This window comes from Gopherus evgoodei, chromosome 3 (genome assembly GCF_007399415.2).
Source record: "Gopherus evgoodei ecotype Sinaloan lineage chromosome 3, rGopEvg1_v1.p, whole genome shotgun sequence".
Classification (NCBI taxonomy): Eukaryota; Metazoa; Chordata; order Testudines; family Testudinidae; genus Gopherus; species Gopherus evgoodei.
The window spans coordinates 49,962,901-49,983,159 of NC_044324.1; the positions used below are offsets into that span (position 1 = coordinate 49,962,901).

Consider the following 20,259-nt stretch of genomic DNA (forward strand, 5'->3'; position numbering starts at 1 on the left):
CTGGTGCTTCCATTTCTGTTGATCTGGAGTTCAGGCTGGCCTGGACCCCAAGGGGTTTCAGTTTGACCACAGAGTAAGTGACAGATTAGAGAAGCCTAATAAATCTGAAGTCATCTTGCTGACAGTTAATGATGCAGAAAGAAATTGAGCTGAATTTTTGCCCAGCCTGTAATTAAACTTGTGTCAGGACTGAGGTTTATCAGGAAAAATACAACAATGCCATTACTCATACAAGGATTTGCTTTTTGGGCACAACAAGGTGCTTATCTGTGCGTGAAGCCTACTTGATCATATTCTCATAATAGTTTACTTACTAGAACATACAGACAAAACAATGATATGATGTACAGCTTTAATGACACACTTTTATCTTTAGGACGTAAACTCATAAATAAGCCTCTTTATCTAGCCAAATGGCTGCCCTGTTTAATCTTTCATCATTTATTGCTGCTACTCTAAAGCAAATTACTTTGTACTAATTAGCATAATTATCGAGTTTCTATGGCAAAAATCTTGACTTGAGAAATGTGTAATAGTAGCCTTCTCTTTTCACTCTGTGTAAATTAATGCACTTCCACCACTGCTTTGTAGACATGAAGATCACTGTAGGCAAAATTCACCCCTTCTGTACCTTCTAAATCTATTGTTTAGAGGATTTATGTAGGACTCAAGTGATGTCTAGGCCTTATGTTAGCCTTCGCAGTGGAGAATAAGTCATTTTGTGCCATTTTTGTTGAGCATCTAAACTGCTCCCCAACAGCTTCATAAAAATGGATGTCCTTTTAGACGAAGGGCCAAAGCAAAACAAGAAGGAACATAAGTAAAATCTATTTGAGAACATAAGGCCCATTCCCCTGTTGTGGTCTAGCAAACTGCAGGCACCCAGCAACTTAGAAAATCAGGCCACTTATATAGGTGCTTGAAATGTGACTATTCACCTAAGTCTGAGTATTATGGCCTGAGTCTGCTCTGTAACATGCTGCATCTTCTCTGCCTCAGAAAATGGCAACACCCTCTGCAAAGTGCCAAGTGCTAGAAGTTGAAATGATGTAGCATACAGAAATCGTAACATTTACTAACTATCTACACCCCATCCTCCATCAAAATGACTAGCTGGTAAGACAGCATAGGCAGAGCTGCTGCCACCTGATTTCTTGTGGCGTTCATCTAATTTATCAGTAGTTTATTTCATCACGTTTTTTATTTCCTTTTGGTAACTTCGGAGCAAAGGCATGTCACCAGCAAGCATTAATACTATAAACATAAGTTAAATGATGTCAATATTAATGACCCAGATTCTCAGCAGCAGCCAAGGAGCACGCACTGCACAGATGCTTTAAAATACTTTTGCAACCTCCATCCCGACTTGGGCCAGCTGTGTACCAGATCAGCCTCGTGGCATAAATTACAGCATCCTAAGCACTGCTCCAATGACTACCAAAGGGGCTATGGAAGCTATGTGATACCAAGGCTAAGTGAAGTCCCTGCCAGGTCTCTTCTCCCCTGGCCATGCCCTTTACACTGGCCAGAGGGATGGAGCAGCAAAGTAGCTATTATGTCCTCTTTACACCACTAGAAGTTTTCCCCACACTGGGGTGATTTTTGTTTTACTCTGCATGGATGACAGGCTGCAAATCATCTGGAGCTCGTGGCACATCTGAGCCAATACAGCCTTCCTTGATTTGCATTTGTTTCCGTTTTGCTTTCTATTTTATCCGAAAAGCATAGCTACCAATTTTATTTTAATTGTAAAGCTGAGATCCAAGAAAACCCTTTTAACAGAATCAAAGATGTATTTATGTGGGAAAATATGGTAACTGAAAAGAAATGTAATTGGCAAAATTATCCGTCAGTGCAACAGCATCCTCTCTTCAGTTTTTACAGTGTGATCATATTAGTGCATGTGAAAGCTGACTGGCTGCTCTGCTGCCTGCTTTTTGGCGATAAGTATTATCTATTATATTCCAGAGCTTGTGGTCAGAGCTTTGTATATTTTGCAGCTTTCTGAATATACTTTCTAAAGAACTTAACTTTGGCTTTTATCGTCTGCAGATAATTGTCACAGACAAACTAGCAGAAATGAAAGAACTGGAAACAACATCTGCAGCCAGGAGCACCAACAAACGAAAGCTCTGAGGTAACAATTGAATCATGCGAAAGTAGGACAGTCCTAGCAGGGAACAGCTACTGTTCATCTGTGCAATAAAACCCATGCAGTGTAAGTCACAGTTGTAAAGTTAATGGAGTTTTGGTGAACTGCAACTCCCCAGGGAGACTATCCAGCATATAAGAAGCCATGACTGGCTTTCTTATTCTCTTCCTTCCTTATCCCTGTAGGCTAGACTGTGACAGTTCTTAACATAGGCCTCCCTACCCCTCCTCTGTGGCCTGTGCAAGGGGCTGTCACAATGCAGTCACTGAGGTTAGGAGAGAGTAGAGACTATCTGTGTGACCCAGAAAGGGGGTAGGAAGACATAAAGACCCCAAAGAGCTGGGGAAGGGCAGGGAGGAGTCAAGGCCATGGTTTGTCAACCTCTCCAAATAGCCGTCAATGAATGATGTGCAGAGTGCAGTTCTAAGGTATTCTGAGCCACTCGCTGAGCAGCCAACAATGGGTATGAAATTTACAAAATAACAATATACCTTTCCCTGGCTGCAAGGCCTCTGTGTTCCCTACTTGTGACTGAATGAGAAGGCTCTGGTGGGAGATCTTAAAGCTATTCACTGTGACTTCGCTGCTGGATTATTGCTTATTCCTGTTGAAAGTGGGGATGACAGAAGGGGTCTGTTTTATGACTGTATTGTATGTATTGGGCTTACTCTGTACCCCAAGTCCCTAGTATGCCAGTAGCGTTCTTGGGGTACTGTGTTTCAGAGACACGCTCTGTAGGTGCTTTAGCAGCTAGGCCTTGTTGGCGCTAGCCCTTGGGGTCCCAATAACCACTCGGACACACGACTGAGGGAAAGGTTTTTACTTGGGCTGGCAGGAATGGAGAAAGGTTGCAAATATCCTAGATATAGAGGCTTGAACAGTCACAGTTCAAAGTGAGCAATAGCGTGTCCAGTTTAGGGCAGTCCAATAGAAAGTCCGGGCTCTTCAGACCTGGTGCATGGATGGCCCTCTCCAGTCCAGTCTCTATTCAGGCAAATAAGTATTTGCGGGTTTCCAAGCAGGCTCACTTAGTGTCTCTCACTAGGGCCCCTCTCTAGGGGGTTGCCACCTTTGTAATGGCACAGGACCCCCCGGGACCACACCCCTGCCCACCTCTTCCCCCCAAAGGCCCTGTCCTTGCTCCACCTTATTGCACCAAGACCCTGCTGCTGCTCCGCCTCTTCCCTCAAGGCCTCAATCCTGTTCTAACTCTTCTCCTGAGACTCCACCCACTTCTCCAGCTCTTCCCCCCAAGGCTCCACCCCTGCATTGCACATGCCACTGTAAGCCACATGAACAGTCTGGCATCAGCACAGCAGCGGCTGCTGTGCTATTTCCTTCCTTCTGCTTAGGGTTGCTACAGATCAAAAAAACAGGACATCAGGGCCTGTCAAATGGCACCTGGACATACAAGTTGAAACTTGGACTGTCTAGGTGAAAACTGGACTGACGGCAACCCTACTCTGCACTGGTTTCTTCCTCAGTCACTGCTGCTCCCCCATTAGTCCCACACAGATCTGTATTCAGATGTGATGAGAAGCAGTTATAGCTTGGTCCACACGCAGCTTTGTCCATAGTTCCTGGGACTTCTCCCCAGCTCCCTGCTGCCATCATATGCTTCGCACTCCCAGGCAGACAATGGGGAGGGGACTGATGGGAGTTGTAGTCCCCTCTGTAGCAGATCCACCTCAATATTTAAAATTGTCAAAGGGTGTCTAGAGAACGGGATAGATGCTGCTTTAGATGTTTACTGTATATCTAAATAAAACACTTTTCCCCCCAGATGATAGCACTGAGATGATGACACCGGTGGCTCTCAGAACCTTCATTTGATTAAAACAAAATTTGATCAGAGATTATATATCAGTTCCACTATGTCTTTCAAGATACTGGGAAAAGATTTCACCATCAGCAAACCTGTATTGCTTAGAAATTACACAAGACCAGTAATTAGCCAGTAACTGTGCAATGATGTTTTCCTTTTCTTGGGCAATACTAGCATTGGAGTTTAGCACACACTGTTTTGCATAGGTATGCCAATACTCTCTAGAAGGCCTCTTCATACTATAATTTATGCTGTTTGCCAAGCCAGACTGCTGATCACTTCTTTAACTTTTCTAAATGTTATCAGAACATCTAACTTCTCTTCTGCTGTAGGGTCATGCTAAATTACCAATTTAGTACAGCTGCTATGATGTTGACAGTTGTAATTTGTTCCACTTGATTGGTTAGTAGGTCTATTGTTTGTTCAAAGTAGATTTTCAGGTTGGAAATAGATTCTGTATTTGCTGAATACAATGTAATTTGTGCTCATATTGCAGCTTCAGAGACTTCCTTGGGGACAATACTAATTGAAGTTGCTTGATTTTTGTTACCAATTCACAGTCTTTTCAAATTCTATTTCTTTTCATCTCAAAACACCTAAGCTCCTGCTGTGTTAACAGACCTATTCAGGTGTAACATTTTCGCCTGGTTTGGTGGCCTGACCTCATCTCTTCTCTTCTGCCACCTAACATCTGAAAACCACCTCATCTGCTCTGATAATTGTGTGAGGATTTGTTTTCTCCTTCCAAAAATTATTACTTTGAAACTAATCCACAAATTTAGAGTCTGATTATCATGCGCTAATAAATTGAGTAGCATCTTACACCATTGGCTTCAGTTGGACTTATAAAAGAATGTATTAATCATTGTAAGATAATGAACCAGAATCTGTCTCTTAATCATATAATATTAAATTCACGGGCTAAAATTTCAGAAGTGCTTGGGCAAGTGACTTTGCTTGAGCCTTATGTAAAAACTCCCTAGGAAAAAAATGGATTTATAGTCAGTTGTGATAATAATAGAGTAGGTTATATATGTGCATACGCATTTTGCACCATCTTTAATGGCACTTGTTAAAAGGAGACAAAGGGTACAGTTGGAAATTTTCACAAAAGCATATTCTGCATAGTATAAAAGGCCCAGATATAATAAGAGTGCTGAGTCTAATTCTAGGAAAACAAAAACAAACAAAAATGCATCCGATGGATTACTGTGGGGGTTTACTAACTTGTTTGATTTCAGCAATACTTTACATTCCCATGTCTTAGATACCCCAAAAAACAAATAAAAAACCCGATATACTCGCTCTTCCATTGAGCTGATGTTTTTTGTTTTAACAATTTTTTTGTTTTGTTGAAAAATGCAGTACATCAAAACCCAAACTGTTTGTGAAACAGGACGAGGTTCACCAGATTTCCTGACTCAGTACATTTAGAACAAAACATTGTCAAAAGACTTCATTTGAACATTTTCTGTTAAAAAATTTTTTTTTCTGGTTTGAAGTGACTTTTCAGTTAGAAATATAAGTTAAGTAGATTGAAAAAAGTTAAAAAGGTCAAAATTGAAACAAAATTATTCAAAATCATCAAATGAAATGTTTCAGTTGACACAAAATGAAAAAAAAGTTGCATTTTTTGGTTCACAAATATTTTCACAATTTCTGTTCTTCATCCAACATGGGAAAAAAATTTGAACTCTCAAGATATTCACAGGATGGGAAAATTGTTTCCTGCCCATCTCTCATCCCCCCACTACTAGGTTTTTTTTATTTACTTCTGAACCTGACTACAGTTTGCACTGCACTTCAAGTGAAGTATTACTCATTATGTTAGACTTCACTCTGCATTCATAGCAGAATGAAATTCCTCCTTATTTCAGAGTGAATGGCTAGTCGTACAAAACCCTCCTCCTAGCTAATATCTCTATTCTAATTCATGTGTTGGCTTCCTCCTATGGCTTTTCCATCAACACACAGTGATGATCTGACACTTCACTTATCACCACTGTACCTCTTCTGTCTGGCATTTAAATGATTTATTTTAAAAAATGAATGTATGAGGATTCATATTTCATTACTCATTTGGTAGGAAAAAGGGGACTGAAGGTATAAAGACCATATAGATTGATATAAGTGCAGGACCCTCTGGTCCACCAAGTTCACTTAAAACAGTTGGGGATGACCACCAGAGAATTTCCCCTGTATAGGGGTAATTTATGATGCAGTAAAGCTTACTCCAGGCATAAAGGGGAGGAGAAGACATGTTGGGAGTCAGAGAAGGAGGGGTTATAGAGGAGTCAGACTTCACTGGGCCTAATCCTCCACTAGTGCAGTTTCCTCAACTGACAGAAATTGGCATAGCCCCTACTTCTGCTCTAAATTCTGTTAGAGAATATGGGGACTGCAACTGGCCTGGGGCTTCCTCATCTCCATTACATTCGAGAAATAGTGAAGTTGGAAGCAATAGAGATTTGGGCTCAAAGAAGTATAAAGGAAGTGAAAGTCTGGAGAGAAAATTCACCTCACATACTGCAGGTGCATAAAGTGAACACTTTTTTAATTTTTAAAAGTGATTTCTTTTGGACACAGCTAATGAAATTACCTATTGCATGATTTTATTTTAAAAATTAAGCTCAGAAGCCAATGGATAGTTTTTCTAATGCTTCACGTACTGAAATATTTAGAGCAGTGGTGGGCAACCTAAGGCTCTGTGCTCTGGCCCACTGCTCCTGCCGGGCAGTGTGGGTAGTGTGGCTGGCTCCTGCTGCGGGGATCGGTAAGGGGTGGAGGGTGGTGGTCTCCAGGGTCAGTCAGGGAAAAGGGAGCAGGAGGGGTTGGATAGGTGTGGGAATCCCGGAGGGGGCTGTCAGGAGGCAGGGGTGTGGATAGGGATCGGGGCAGTCAGGGGACAGGGACAGGGGGGTTAAATAGGGGGTGAGGTCCTGGGGGTGGTTACTGGCGGGGGTCCTGGGAGGGGGCAGTCAGAGGGCGGAAAGTGAGAGGACGAAGATAAGGGGTGGGGGCCAGGCTGTTTGGGGAGGCACAGCCTTCCCTACCCAGCCCTCCATACAGTTTCGCAATGCGTATGTGGTCCTTGGGCTAAAAAGTTTGCCCACCCCTGTTCTAGAGCCAGGCATAGCAAAAGGAGGCATTAAGCAAATATATCCACACATTGCTGACAATTTACCTCAAGTCTGAGCTGCAGGAATGAAGTTAATGCATCTGAATCCTGATTTTTTTCCCTAAGCAGAGACAGACATTTGTGCTGAATCATGAAATAGGTTTTGATGCAGACAAACAAGAATATTTGGAAATTAATGTTCCAAACATGGTAAACAGTTAATGCTCATTAACCCCCTGAAGAAGCAGGCCAGTAGGTCTTATTGTCCTCATAGATGGTAAGGTCTTGGCCATGGGTGGCCATGTCTAATAGTCAGGAGGTGAAGGGGCCTAATGGTTGGAACAGGAGGCGCCAAAACAATGGCCAGAGTCCAAATCAGGAGCAGAGTTACTAAGCTCAGGGAGTGAGCAGGAGTTGGGGGCTAGGAGCCAGGGCCCAATGCCAGGGTTTGAAGCCAGATACCAATACCGGGAAATGAGCCAGACCTAGAAAACAGGAGCCAGCATAGGCACTGACTCCATGGGTGCTCTGGGGCAAAATTAGTGGGTGCTCTGCATCCACCGGCAGCCAAGCTCCTCCCCCACCTCCTCCTTCTGCCACCCTGAGCATGCTGCGTCCCTGCTTCTCCATCTACCTCCTAGAGCTTCCCACCCAGCTGCCACCAAACAGCTGTTTGGCAGCATTAGCATGCTCCAGGAGAGAGGGGGAGGAGCAGGAACATGGCATGCTCAGGGGAGGAGACAGGGAAGAGAAGGGTCCAGTGTGGGGATTTGTTGAAGGAGTTGGAATAGGGGCAGGGAAGGGGTGGAGTTGGGACGAGGATTTTGGAGAAGGGGTTGGAATGGGGACGGGGTGGGAAGAGGTGGGGCAGGGGCAGGGCCTCATGGAAGGGATAGAGTTGGGGCAGGGCTGGGACAGAGGGGGGGTTGAGCACCCAAGGAAAAAAGGGGAAGTCGGTGCCTATGGGAGCCAGGGTCAGACATCAAGTGTGACATTTTGAGGATCATTCAGACCCATAAGGGGTTCTGTTACCACCTGCTTTGGTAGCCTTAATGTGGTGCTGCTATGACACCAGTAGCCAGCCAACAAGTGTAAAGGTCTCACTCTCACTTTCAGCCTCCTAAGTTCTCTTTGCAGGGTGACCAACAGCCCTTCTAGTTCCAAGACTCCCCAAATACACCCCCTGAGGTCTTAACTACCAGACACTCTGATTTTTCCTTTCTTGTTCATCAACCTCAAAGGAGTGAAACTTGCCCCCAGTTACCAATCCACTTGGGGCCGTGCACTCCACCCAGTTTGCACAACAGAGACCTGCGCAGGGGGAAAATAAACAAAGTTTATTTAACAGAAAAATCATAGATTCAAGGAAGAAATAGTAAGGAAAAGCAAAAACACAAAAGTTACACAGAAACTAAACATAAAGATGAAACCTCAGATTTTACACTGCTATATTATCTAGATTCCCTTCTCTAATAAAACTTAGCTTTTGCCTCTGGGCACTTTTCCAGCTTGTCCTCTGTCCTAGAAAGGATCCAGTGTTTCATGGACAGCACCCAGTTCGTATGCTGGCCCTTAATTTCTGGATAGGCCTCACTTCAAATGTCTTCCCTTTTAACAGGGTTTGTTGCACTATTGTTTTTCCTTTCTCTCAGACTACGGTAATTCATTGTTACACAGAGCAGGGGAAGCTCCATCCTTCCTTGCTTTTCCAAGATAAGGGTTTTTTTTCAGTTTCAATGTCTTTCCATTAACTTTAATGGTGCACCATTATCTTTTCCTGGGTTGTACAATGTTAGATGTTTGGGGTTAGTTTTGTGTAACTAACTTTGGGAGATGCTCCTAGCTACTTGATTCCTTCCTCGCACTCCTGTGAGGTGATGCTGTAGTTGCACCCTGTTTACAATTACAATGTTCTCTACACAGAGGGCATGTCTACACTACAGACTTAAGTCAACTTATGTCAACAGGTGGGCTTCCACTGACTGAAGAGGGACAGTGTGGGGGCCTAAGAGCCAGGGCTCTCAGCTCCATACAGCTCCCCACTGGGAGCCACAGCTGCCCCTGGCCTCACAGCTCCCAGCTGGGAGTGGGGAGCAGCCGGCCGTCTTCTCACCTCCCTGCTGGGAGAGTGGGGCAGCCGCCCAGGCTTCTCGCATCCCTGAGCAGAGAGTGGGAAGCCAGGCGGGCACAGCCTAGTTGGGAGTGGGGAGCTGGAGGTAGGTGGGCTCCAGCTGCTTGGCTTTCTTGTCACTTTCATGGCTGCAGAGCCCAAAAGCTGATGTAAGTAACATAGTGTCTGTGTAGACACTGTGTTGTCCTGACTACGCCTCCATGAGAGGCGTAGGACTTATAATGTCGGGGTAGTAGGGCACTTACATCGGCAGGACAAGGTTGTAGTGTGTACACTGACATAATTAAGTTGATGTAAGCTGCCTTATGTCAACATGTGTATTGTAGACCAGACCAGAGAACGGGTATCCATTCATAACCATAACTGGGATGCATATCTCCTACTGACCATCAAGTTCATAACACTACATGCTTTCATGATAGATCTTATCTGACATATATTTATACATAATTACATTGTAAACAGCCAAGTGATTCAATTGCTTATTCTGTGAGCTTCAGACCTCCTGTTCTCCCCTTTGGGTGTCTGGACTCTGATTGTCACACTGAGCTCAGTGAGCCAAATCTAAGAGCCAGGAAGCAGGAGCCAAGGTCAGAAGATGAATGCCAAGTCAAGGGAGCAAAGGTTTAGGGTTGCTCTGAGTGTGGGGTTGCATCCCTGGCCCCCTTGGCTAATAGCCATTGGTGGACCTATCTGCCACAAACTTATTTAGTTCTTTTTTTTAACCCAATGATATTTTTGTCCCTCACAAGATCCCAAGGCAATGAGTTTCACAGGTTAATTGTGAGTTGTGTGGAAAAAGTACTTCCTCTTGTTTTTATTAAACCTGCTACCTATTAAGTTTATTGGGCGACTCCTGGTTTTTGTATGGTGGGAAAGGTAAATAACAATTCTCTATTCACTTTTTCCACAACATTCATGATTTTATAGACCTCTATCATATCCCCCCCTTAGTTTTCTCTATTCTAAGTTGAACAGCCCTAATTGTTTTAGTGTCTCCTCAAATGGAAGCTACTCCATAGCCTTGATCATCTTTGTTGTCCTTCTTTGAACCTTTTCTAGATCCACTACATCCTTTTTGAGATGGGGTGACCAGAACTGGACACAGTATTCAAGATGTGGGCATACCATCAATTTATATAGTGGTATAATGAATTTTTCTGTCTTATTTATCACTTTCCTTATGGAATTACACCAGCTGAATACTTGTCCGTCTGTGTTTTAAATATTTATATTTAGTAATCTTTTATTATTTTAAAAAGGTATTTAATAGTAATATATTCCACTATTTCCCTAAAGTGAGAAGATATGGTGGCATCTCTGATATAATGGTGTGGCAATTCTTGGCAAATATTGCCTTTCTAAAGTCAATCATTGTAAAACTTTGATAAGATAATATACACACAACAGAATCATCTTCAAATACTGTATAACACTTCTGACTTCTAAAGCCTTTCCACTGATGTATATTTTATCCTCTACATCACATGAAATTTATGTCACTTAAACAAACATGTGAAGGTAAATGTCATCTTTAAAGAATTCATAGAAACAAACTCTAACCAAACAGTTTGAGAAACATTTCAGAACTCTGTTGTCCAGGAGTAGGTATAGAAAGAGAAGCATTTTCTTATGGGGAAAAGGATTTCTGAATCACCGGAGGAAAAATACCTCATTGCAATATATATATGCAAGCTAAGGTCCTGATTCTGTAACTGAATCCATCTTAGTGTCCACTTAAATGGCTGCTAGATAGGGTTCCTGAAAACTGATGCTATATTATATCAATTTTTATATTTAAACAAATCAAGACTCACTGGGAATGGATGACACTATTGAAATTAAATCATGCTGTGAAAAATTAGCTTGGTTCTGGCAAGTGTTAACAGATTTTTGCTGGTTGGTGATATTTTTCTTAACAGTTTTCTACTGCACTGATCATTCTGCAATGTGTAAAATAGCCAGACAGAGGTCTAGTTACTGTGAAGTTGAAAAAGATTAAATACAGCAAAGTCCGAGGGAGAACTGTACGCTTATTTCCTTGATAGCAAAAGTTTTCAGCAGGGTTTGGTTTGCTCATTTTCCCCTTCAATTCAAACAATTTCCCTCAAGCAAAAAATATTATAAATATAAAAACATTCTTTATAACACATGGTGACTATACTAATCCTGTCAAGACCATGAGTAGTGAGTTCTATTCATCAAATCCCAGCCACAAGGAAAGAGTAGATTATTTTTTACATATACTTGCATGAATCAGCAGAATTTAAGAGACTGTTTCTAGCACATAATATAGCCACTGAAACTAGTTAGTATATGCATCTTGTTGCTGCATGGCAATCAGAAGTAGCTTCCTTGGTTCATCACCCCAGTTGTGAGGTATATTACTGTTTTTTGTTGGTTTTTTTCTTAACAGTAGAAATTACAATAGAAAGTTTATGGTTATAGGTGTTAGATATAAATGAATTTGTAAAAAGCTATTTCCATTTTAGATAGTTTAAAACTGTAGCCTAGATTTTTTAATTGAGTGAAACCCCAGAACATCATGTTCAAGTTACTAGTTTGCAATTTATTGAAAAATAGTATTGCTTGGCTTTCAGTATCAGAATCAGCTTGCAGAGAGCTTTGGTGCTACATGAATTTAATACTGTAGATTAAAAGAGAAGGAAATGTTAAAACACTATTAAAATGGAGCAATAAATCTTTCTCTTGAAAAAAGAGAGAGGGAGGATTTCTCATTGCTCATCAAAAGTAGGGGAGTAATTAGTCTCACTCTAGTTGAGTTACACAGAAGATGGTTGATGCTGTCTGGAATTTTATCCTTTGAACATATGGCAACAAGGAACACTGAAAGAGTTTTCATCTTTCATGTTTGTGCTGGTATCTTCAAATGTGAATACATGGCGGCTGTCTGGTTGTTGCCATGTTGGCTGTAAAAGAAGCTATGATTCTACTATTTATAGCAAATAAAGAACTGATGCTGCCCAGTCAAAGACAATGATGTTAACCACTCACAAATATTGTTAATTTGGGTTCAGATCTGGCTCTTGAAATCCTCACTGAGAAGTTTGGGTGTGAGGAAGGGCAATGCATGACAGGACATGCATAAACCAAGCAGTGGTGGCTGGTAGCATTAAGCCAGCATGAGGGATCATGCACGCTCATAGCCCCTGTTGTGCTTGAAGCAGGTATGTACCTTGGTCTGTTCCCCAACATAAGGCACAAAGTAGCCTCTTTGTATCATGTGAAGAAGGCAGGGCAATGGTTGCATGCTGACCAGCCTTTTCCCTTTTGGAGGAATGTAGGCCCCACTCTGCTCCCTTGAGAGAGGATTTCCTATGCCGTATGTGAATATGGTTCACGAGATTTTAAACACTATTAGTAGCATAAAGATGTGTGGACTGGATGCACTGTCAGTCATTTGTGGGTATATTTTTCCCAGCAGGGCACACGGATAGAATAAGAGCAGATTCTCAAACAGTGAGGCTTCCAGTGGCAGGTGTTATATCTATCTATCTTTTGCACTTCAGCTTTCTTTCCCGCAAGTCTATCTTTGTCTCTGCCTGCCCACCACTTTACTTCACTTTCTCTTTTTTTTTCCATTAGTTTTTGTTCACTCTGCTCTTTTTTTAAAAGGAGGGACTCCTGAGAAACCCAGTAAAATTCCAGTCCAAATTTGGGCCCTGATTCTCATACACTAAAGACCTTTACACTGCATTTTTAATACCCCTTTTTACCGCCACAGTGCCTTGTATGCTTGTGTTTCTCTTTCCACCTGGGCAAAGTATATTTATACCCATTTCATGTAAAATTCGTAGCTGTGGCTCATGAGGCTTGTGGAGTCCATTTCATCCCAGCTAGTACAGGCACTGAGCCAGCAACTGCTGGGAGGCCATTTGCATCTTCCCAATTCAGGGATGCAGGGGCTTGTGTGAGCCCTTGCATAGGTTGAAGCAGCCCTGAAGACTGTTCTGAAGTTGCACTCCTGATATGTTGTCCACTATTGGCCACTGTAGGGGTGCACAGAGCTGCCTTGGCCATACCTCCTTCTATCCCAGATGTGTTTCCCCTCTGTCCAGAACATCTTGTGAAGAGGTGCCTCAGAATTGCCAGAACTGGCACTACACCAAACATAGGCACTCCCTGGGCCAGAGATACTTCTCTTGGATTGGGAAGGATGAGTCCTCTGGCCCCTTTGTGCCAGTCTGTTGTTTAAGAATTGCTTTCAGCCTAGAGAACAGACAATTAAGGGAGGATATGATAGAGGTCTATAAAGTCATAGTGTGGAGAAAGTAAATAAGGAAGTTTTGATTGCACGTTCCCACAATACAAAAAACAAGGGGTCTGTCAAGGTTCCTTCCCCACTCTGAACTTTAGGGTACAGATGTGGGGACCTGCATGGACACTTCTAAGCTTAATTACTAGCCTAGATCTGGTATCACTGCCACCATCCAGAATTTTCAGTGTCAGGATTACTCCCTTTCCCCCCAACACCTTCCCTTCCCTGGGTAGCCTTGAGAGACTCCTTCACCAATTCCCTGATGAGTCCAGATCCAATCTCTTGGATCTTAAAACAAGGAAAAATCAATCAGGTATTAAGAAAAGGCTTTTAATTAAAGAAAAGAAGGGTAAAAGAAAACCCTCTGGGAGAGATTAGCATACCAGCTACTCTCACAGACAACAGATTCAAAACACAGAGGATGTTCTTCTGGGCAAAAACTTAGTTACACAAAAATACCCAAATTGATTCTTCCTCTAATTGCACAAGACAGGTTACAAAGAAATAAACAAACCTATTTATTCCTTTCTAAAACTTACTACTCTGATAAGAGGCTGGTTCCTTGATCTTTTTCACTCCGGCAGAAACTGAAACTCTAAACAAAGGAAAAAATTTCCTCCTTCCTTTTGAAACATCTTGTTCCTCCATTGGTCCCTCTGGTCAGGTGTTAGCTAAGCTAGGTGAACTTTTTAACCCTTTACAGGTAAAAGGGGCATTAACCCTTAGCCATCTGTTTATGACAGGGTCACCTGATGAAATTAATAGGCAGCAGGCTTAATGCAAATAAGCACTTTTTCACACAATGCACAATCAACCTGTGAAAATCATTGCCATGGGATGTTGATAAAAGTATCACTGGGTTAAAAAAACAAAAACTAGATAAGTTCATGAAGGATAGGTCCATTAATGGCTATTAGCCAAGATGGTCAGGGATGCAACCACATGCTTGGGTGACCCTAAACCTTTAACTGCCAGAAGTCAGGAGTGAAAGACAGGAATGGCTCACTCCAACCTCCCTGTTCCATACATTCCTCCTAAGCTCTGGTACTGGCCACTGTCAGAGACATGATACAGGACAAGAAGAACCATTGATCTGATGCAGTATGACATTTCTTATGTCCTTATGCGGAGATCAAAAGATGAGGTCAATTAAGGTAACCCATTCTTAAAATTAATAAACATAAACTAAATAATTTGAGCAGAATGTTATTAAATGTTAGTTTCATACGTGTTTTCATGCTTTTAACACTATGTAAATTAATCCAATTCCCAATAAAGAAATTAGTGTAAATTCAATATCACAAATGTACTTGTTTATATACCTTGTGCTATTAATATTTTCTGTAATAAAGCATATTTTCTGCACTGTTGCACTCAGCTTATCTATGTGTCTCTGCCCCTTTTGGATTTATGCATTTACTTGAGCATGAAACAAGAGAAGGAATTGCCTGCTAGAAGAAGTGAGTTTCATGAATCATGGAAATAGCAAATTACATGTACCCAAAGTCCACTATGATTTTTATGCCATAATTTGAATGTTAACAGAACAATTATTAATTTTGTAGATGTAACCTTGAGTAACTACTTGGATTTTTTTGCTTCCTCAGTTGTTTTTGGTTTTGCAGTAAATATCATAGTGTTGTTTTGATGCACTTGAACCTGTAGTCTGTGAACATTGATTTAATGGTATAGAGACTGAGTTTGATAAAGAACTACTGTCATTTTCACTTTTTAACCATGTGCAAAATACTCTTGCCTTGTAAATTACATCTTAAATGGCGTCAGCCTTGCTAGATTTATTTTTTTGTCATGATGTTGTTTTCTTTCCTTTCATGGAATGAAATGGAACATTAGGGGGAAGATCTTCAGTTGGTATAGTGGCCAATATATTGAGTTTTATACCTTTAAAACTATGTTTCCGGGACACTAATTCAAGTGCATCTACACAACTATATAGTTGCTGTAAAAGCATATTTATATAGTGACATTATGAAAATATTTAGAAAATATCATAATGCCACACTATAAATTCATGATACACCCACACCTTGACTACTGCAAGCAATCCTTGTCATCCCATCTCAAAAATGATGTATTAACCTTGGAAAACGTAAAGAGAAGAGCAACAAAAATGATTAGGGGTATGGAACAGCATTTATATTAGGAGAGATTTAAAAGACTGCCATGCCCTTCATTGTGTACCCATTGGTTTCCACTTTACATAACTTTTTTCCCCTGGCCCCTCCACAGAAAGATAGTCATTGCACGTCTCATTACATTTTAAAATTGTGCAATAATTCTCTTATGCTAAATCCAGACTGCAAAGAAAAAAGACAAGTTGGTCAGAGGCTGGAAGTGATGAAAAGAAAGGGAAAAAGCATTGTTATGTACTACATAGCTGAAGGATAAAAAACACAGAAAAAGACCTAAATAGAAGGTTTTAAGAAAGACAAAACAGTATAACAGAATCAGAAAAAAATGGAAACGAAATGGCAAATGGTAATGAGACAGAGTAGAATGGAATCAGAAATATAAGTTTTATTTGTGAGTAACAACAGGAAGAATATTGTATTTTTATATTTTCCTTGTATATTGTCAAATGTTCCTCTACCCAGAGTGGGAAATATCAACAATGGATACTGTGTTGAATCAGAAAATAAGGGCTAGGACATTTTAAATTTCTTCTAGCACTAGATCCATGTAGCCACCAATGGTACTTAAACAACTGGTTTAATAAGTAATCAGTATTAAAAGTATTATTTTATAACACTGTGCTATCTACAATAATGAACATTGTACTATTAAATATCTTTAAATGCTGTTTTAAACTTCAGTTGTATTTCATATATATTAAACTAGTAACTAACAAATCATTACATTTGATAACCTCTGAAATCAGGAGACAAAGTTCCCACATAATTTCTATGCAGCCATTTCATCACAGGCTATGATCTTGTCACACCTCACTAGCTAGATAAGGTCAGGCTGGATCAATACTTGAAAGGAAAATCCCAAAGGAAATTTCCTATTGGAGGAAATTCCTATTTGGGATTCAGTACAGTAGATACCACTCTACCTTCTGAGTCAGTACTGAATCAGTACAGTTGTGTGGCACAGGGGTCACTCTGCTGTTGGAGATAACTCATAAAAGAGAGGTCCTGACTGCTTGAAGACATGAAAGATCCCATGCTGCCTTTGCAAGTTTTAGCTCCAGTGTTTGATACATAGAGAAACGATCCTTATAAATGTTATCACGTGGAGAGGGGAAGGATGATGTTGCAGCTAAGGCACTGGCCTGGGACTGAGCAGATGTAGGTTTTGTTCATGACTCTGCTACAGACTTTGAGGGAGAGTTAGGCATCCAGCTCCCGCTGATTTTCAATGGGTGATAGACACCTAACTTTGTGTGAGGTCTCAGACAAGAACATGATAATCTCTCCAGGCTTCAGTTTCTGATTTGTTAACTATTACTGCTCTCTCTCTCTCTCTCCGTGGTCCTGTATGTCAGACACTGAAACACTACTGTGATAAGCACCACGGAAGAATCCTACAAATAAATACAACAATCACAAATTCTCATAAGCAATTTTACTATATAAACATTTCATTGAACAAAACACAATCTCAGTATACAGTAACTGCTAGGAATTAAAAAGATTTCAAATTGTTAAAGGGATAGCAGTCATGTCATATATTCCTACCATATCCATAAATTATGTCATAATACCAGAGTATCTATACTTCACTGCATCTTCATGACTGTAGGATAAATGAAGAGATTCTCCTGGATTGTGAAAAAGCCCTGGGATATCTCATATCTTACATGAATGCTGTGGGTTTTTCATTGTTTTGCTTTTTAATCTTTCAATTATGCATCTAATCATACATTTAAAAATCATTAAAAGTTTAACAAAATTTTCTATAGTTGCCTGCAGACTTTATTATTGATTATTTTTTATTCCAAAAAGGGTGATTATAATTATTTGAATTTTTCAGTTCATAAAGATGTTGAAAATGAAAACACAGCAATAACATACAAATTATTCCAAGGATATGGATGTGAATATCGCATTTTCCTGCTTTGAAAAAATTTGTATAGTGAAACAGAACAGCTGTTTTTAAATAGAAAGCTTTGCCCTTTACTGGATTATGGATTTTAGTTGGCTGTATAGCTTGATAGGGTTTGGGGAATTCATTATCAGAGTTTACGTCTTCAGACCAATTTGGTGGACTTTCTGCATCTCTATAAACTGCACAATGGAGACATTATCCCTGGAAGCTAATTGGAAGAAGTAAAATAAACCTAGAATCATTCTGGTTCTCTCTCAGTTGCAAATCAGAAGGGACTCTGTTACAAAACTGATGAAACTGTTTCCACAGCAAAACCTGATGGCTCTAAACCCAATATTAATTATAACATCAAATTTTTTTTTATTTCCAAATATATCTGGGACCATGGTGCAAACACTGCACAACCTACATCTTAGTGATTCACTCTGTGTGGGAAAATATCCCTAACATACCAAATGTATAGATCAAAAACGTTTTTGTTTTCTTCATCATTTCCCATGTAAGGACTAACCAGGCATGGTGAACTAATCCCTGGTGCTCTGGTGACTCTGTCTTTCCTCCAGCCTAAGGCTGGGTTCTGTGGCCAGGACCAGATACCCTAATTCCTTTTGTATTTCCTTTCACATCTCCCAGACATACTCATGTGGTTGCCTGGCATATTCACAGGATGCTTATTTTGGAAACATTTTAAATGTGGAATTAAGGACTCAATTTATGCTTGAGTGGTTTTATATGCAAGTATATACAGTATGGTCCTAGCATATATGTTAGTGTTTTTACCAGTTTAGTTTAAATGCCTCAAGCATTAAGATCTGACATTTCTTCCTTTGGGAGATTATTCTAAAAGGTATAATCTAGCCCTCACTGTTTCATCTATAATTATCTTTCCTTAATTTAATCTAGCTACTACTAGCTCTAACCCTCATATACCACCCTAAATACTATAAGCCTACAATAAATATTTCCTTTACATCACTGGTGTTTCAGTCTTCAAATATTTATAGATATCTTGTGTTCCCCCTTCTCGTTTTCTTAGCCAGACTACAGATCACTAGTAATTTATCACACAGATGCCACCGCCACATATATGGTATATACAAGTTTGTGTGTTGTTTTATGAAACTTGTAAAATATTTTTAAGGGTTGGAAAAAAACAGATAAAACACAATAAAGCTGAGCTCCTCTCATTATTTGTAATCCCTATTTATATGAAATTTAATATGGAAATTCTGGCATTACTCCATGTCTCCTTTCATACTCTAGGACAGAGCATTTTCTTCACCAATATAATCGTATTGCAGTGACTTTGAAGTACTCTGAAATTCAGTTCACTTTAAAGTGAATCATTTTATATGGACTTCTCTATGTAGCATGAAGTGTTCCATATGTTTTTTTTTCAGGACTCTATTCTTTCAAGAAAGGAACATACCTCTGATTAGAAAAATGAGTCGCTTTACCTAAGGATCATGGAGACATCTGAGTACCAGATATTTGTTCTCAGCTAACTAAGCACATCTCTAATTTATAATTACATTTAATTTACACTTCACTCTCCTATAGTACTTTCCCTTTTTTGTGGTTTTACCCTTGTGATAAAGTTCTGAGAAATTAAATTCTTGCTATTAATTACAGAAAGAGCTGGATAAGATTGGATGTTTATGATAAAATATTCAGAAGACAATGGGGACTTGGCCTTAAGTACTGCAGTTTTTACCCCACATCCTAAGATGACCAGATGTTCTCACTCAATGGAATATTCATTATTTGTTATTGCCACATTCTTGAGTCACCTTGCTGTTTTACTGGAAGTATTTCCTCATTAGCAGCTGTCAATCAGTTTTTAATGGACCTTTCTGTGTATAGAATCTTAACATCTCTGAGCACAACCAGTCTTGGAAACAGAGACCAGTTCAGTCTTATAGTAGTATTCTTTCCTCCTTTGGAACCCCATGTAAAATCAAGGGCTTGAAATATCTTATATTCTACTTCTTCTGGTTATGAAATAAACTCAATCAAGGAACAACAATTATAATTACAAATAAGTGTAATATAAAATAGAATGGGCCAATTTCACCCTTCATTTAAACTTTATTTTAGGAAAGCACTTAAGAATGTCCTTAAATCCCATTGAAGTCATTGGGACTTAAGCATATGTTTAAATGCTCTTCTGAATTTGGGCCTCATAGCCCTTATGTCCAAGGGCCACAAATGAGGACAGAACTTGGCTGGATGTTTTATCCCATCAACTTATTTCTGACAAGTGGTTCTTAAGAGGCCATAGAAATTTGAGGGTTTTTACTAGGCACAATAATCATGGTTTTTAATAGCAACCAGTACCAGCCAAGCAAACGGTGTACAAACATTTAGAAAGTTCTCCTGTTTAATCTATTCGTGTGTTTGTCACAGAGTAGGAAGATCACTTTAAGGCAATAATCTCAATAGGTTTAGAAACTGAGATTTCTAATTAAATGTTAACTCTGCCTTGGGCTATGAAGGAAGATAAGAAGCTGCTTCATGCTGATAAACACATATGCATTCAACACAACAGTGAAAATGAGATCACTAACTTTGCTTTTGCAACATGTAGAATTATTAGTTTTGTACTTCTTTTAAAGAAAAGTTGCAATAATACAAAACTGCTGGGAAGTTTAGAGCCAGGAAAACAAACAAAAAAATGAAAGGA

The 20,259-nt window shown here is 40.1% G+C and overlaps 1 long non-coding RNA gene across 1 annotated transcript in view; it reads left to right on the forward strand.

The window, feature by feature from the left end:
* Positions 1-2,021: 2,021 nt before the first annotated feature.
* LOC115648252 overlaps positions 2,022-20,259 on the forward strand; it is a 199,424-nt gene continuing 181,186 nt past the window's right edge. Inside the window, exon 1 of the long non-coding RNA XR_003999501.1 lies at positions 2,022-2,137. This is a non-coding gene — a long non-coding RNA (uncharacterized LOC115648252). The remainder of the gene's footprint in view (positions 2,138-20,259) is intronic.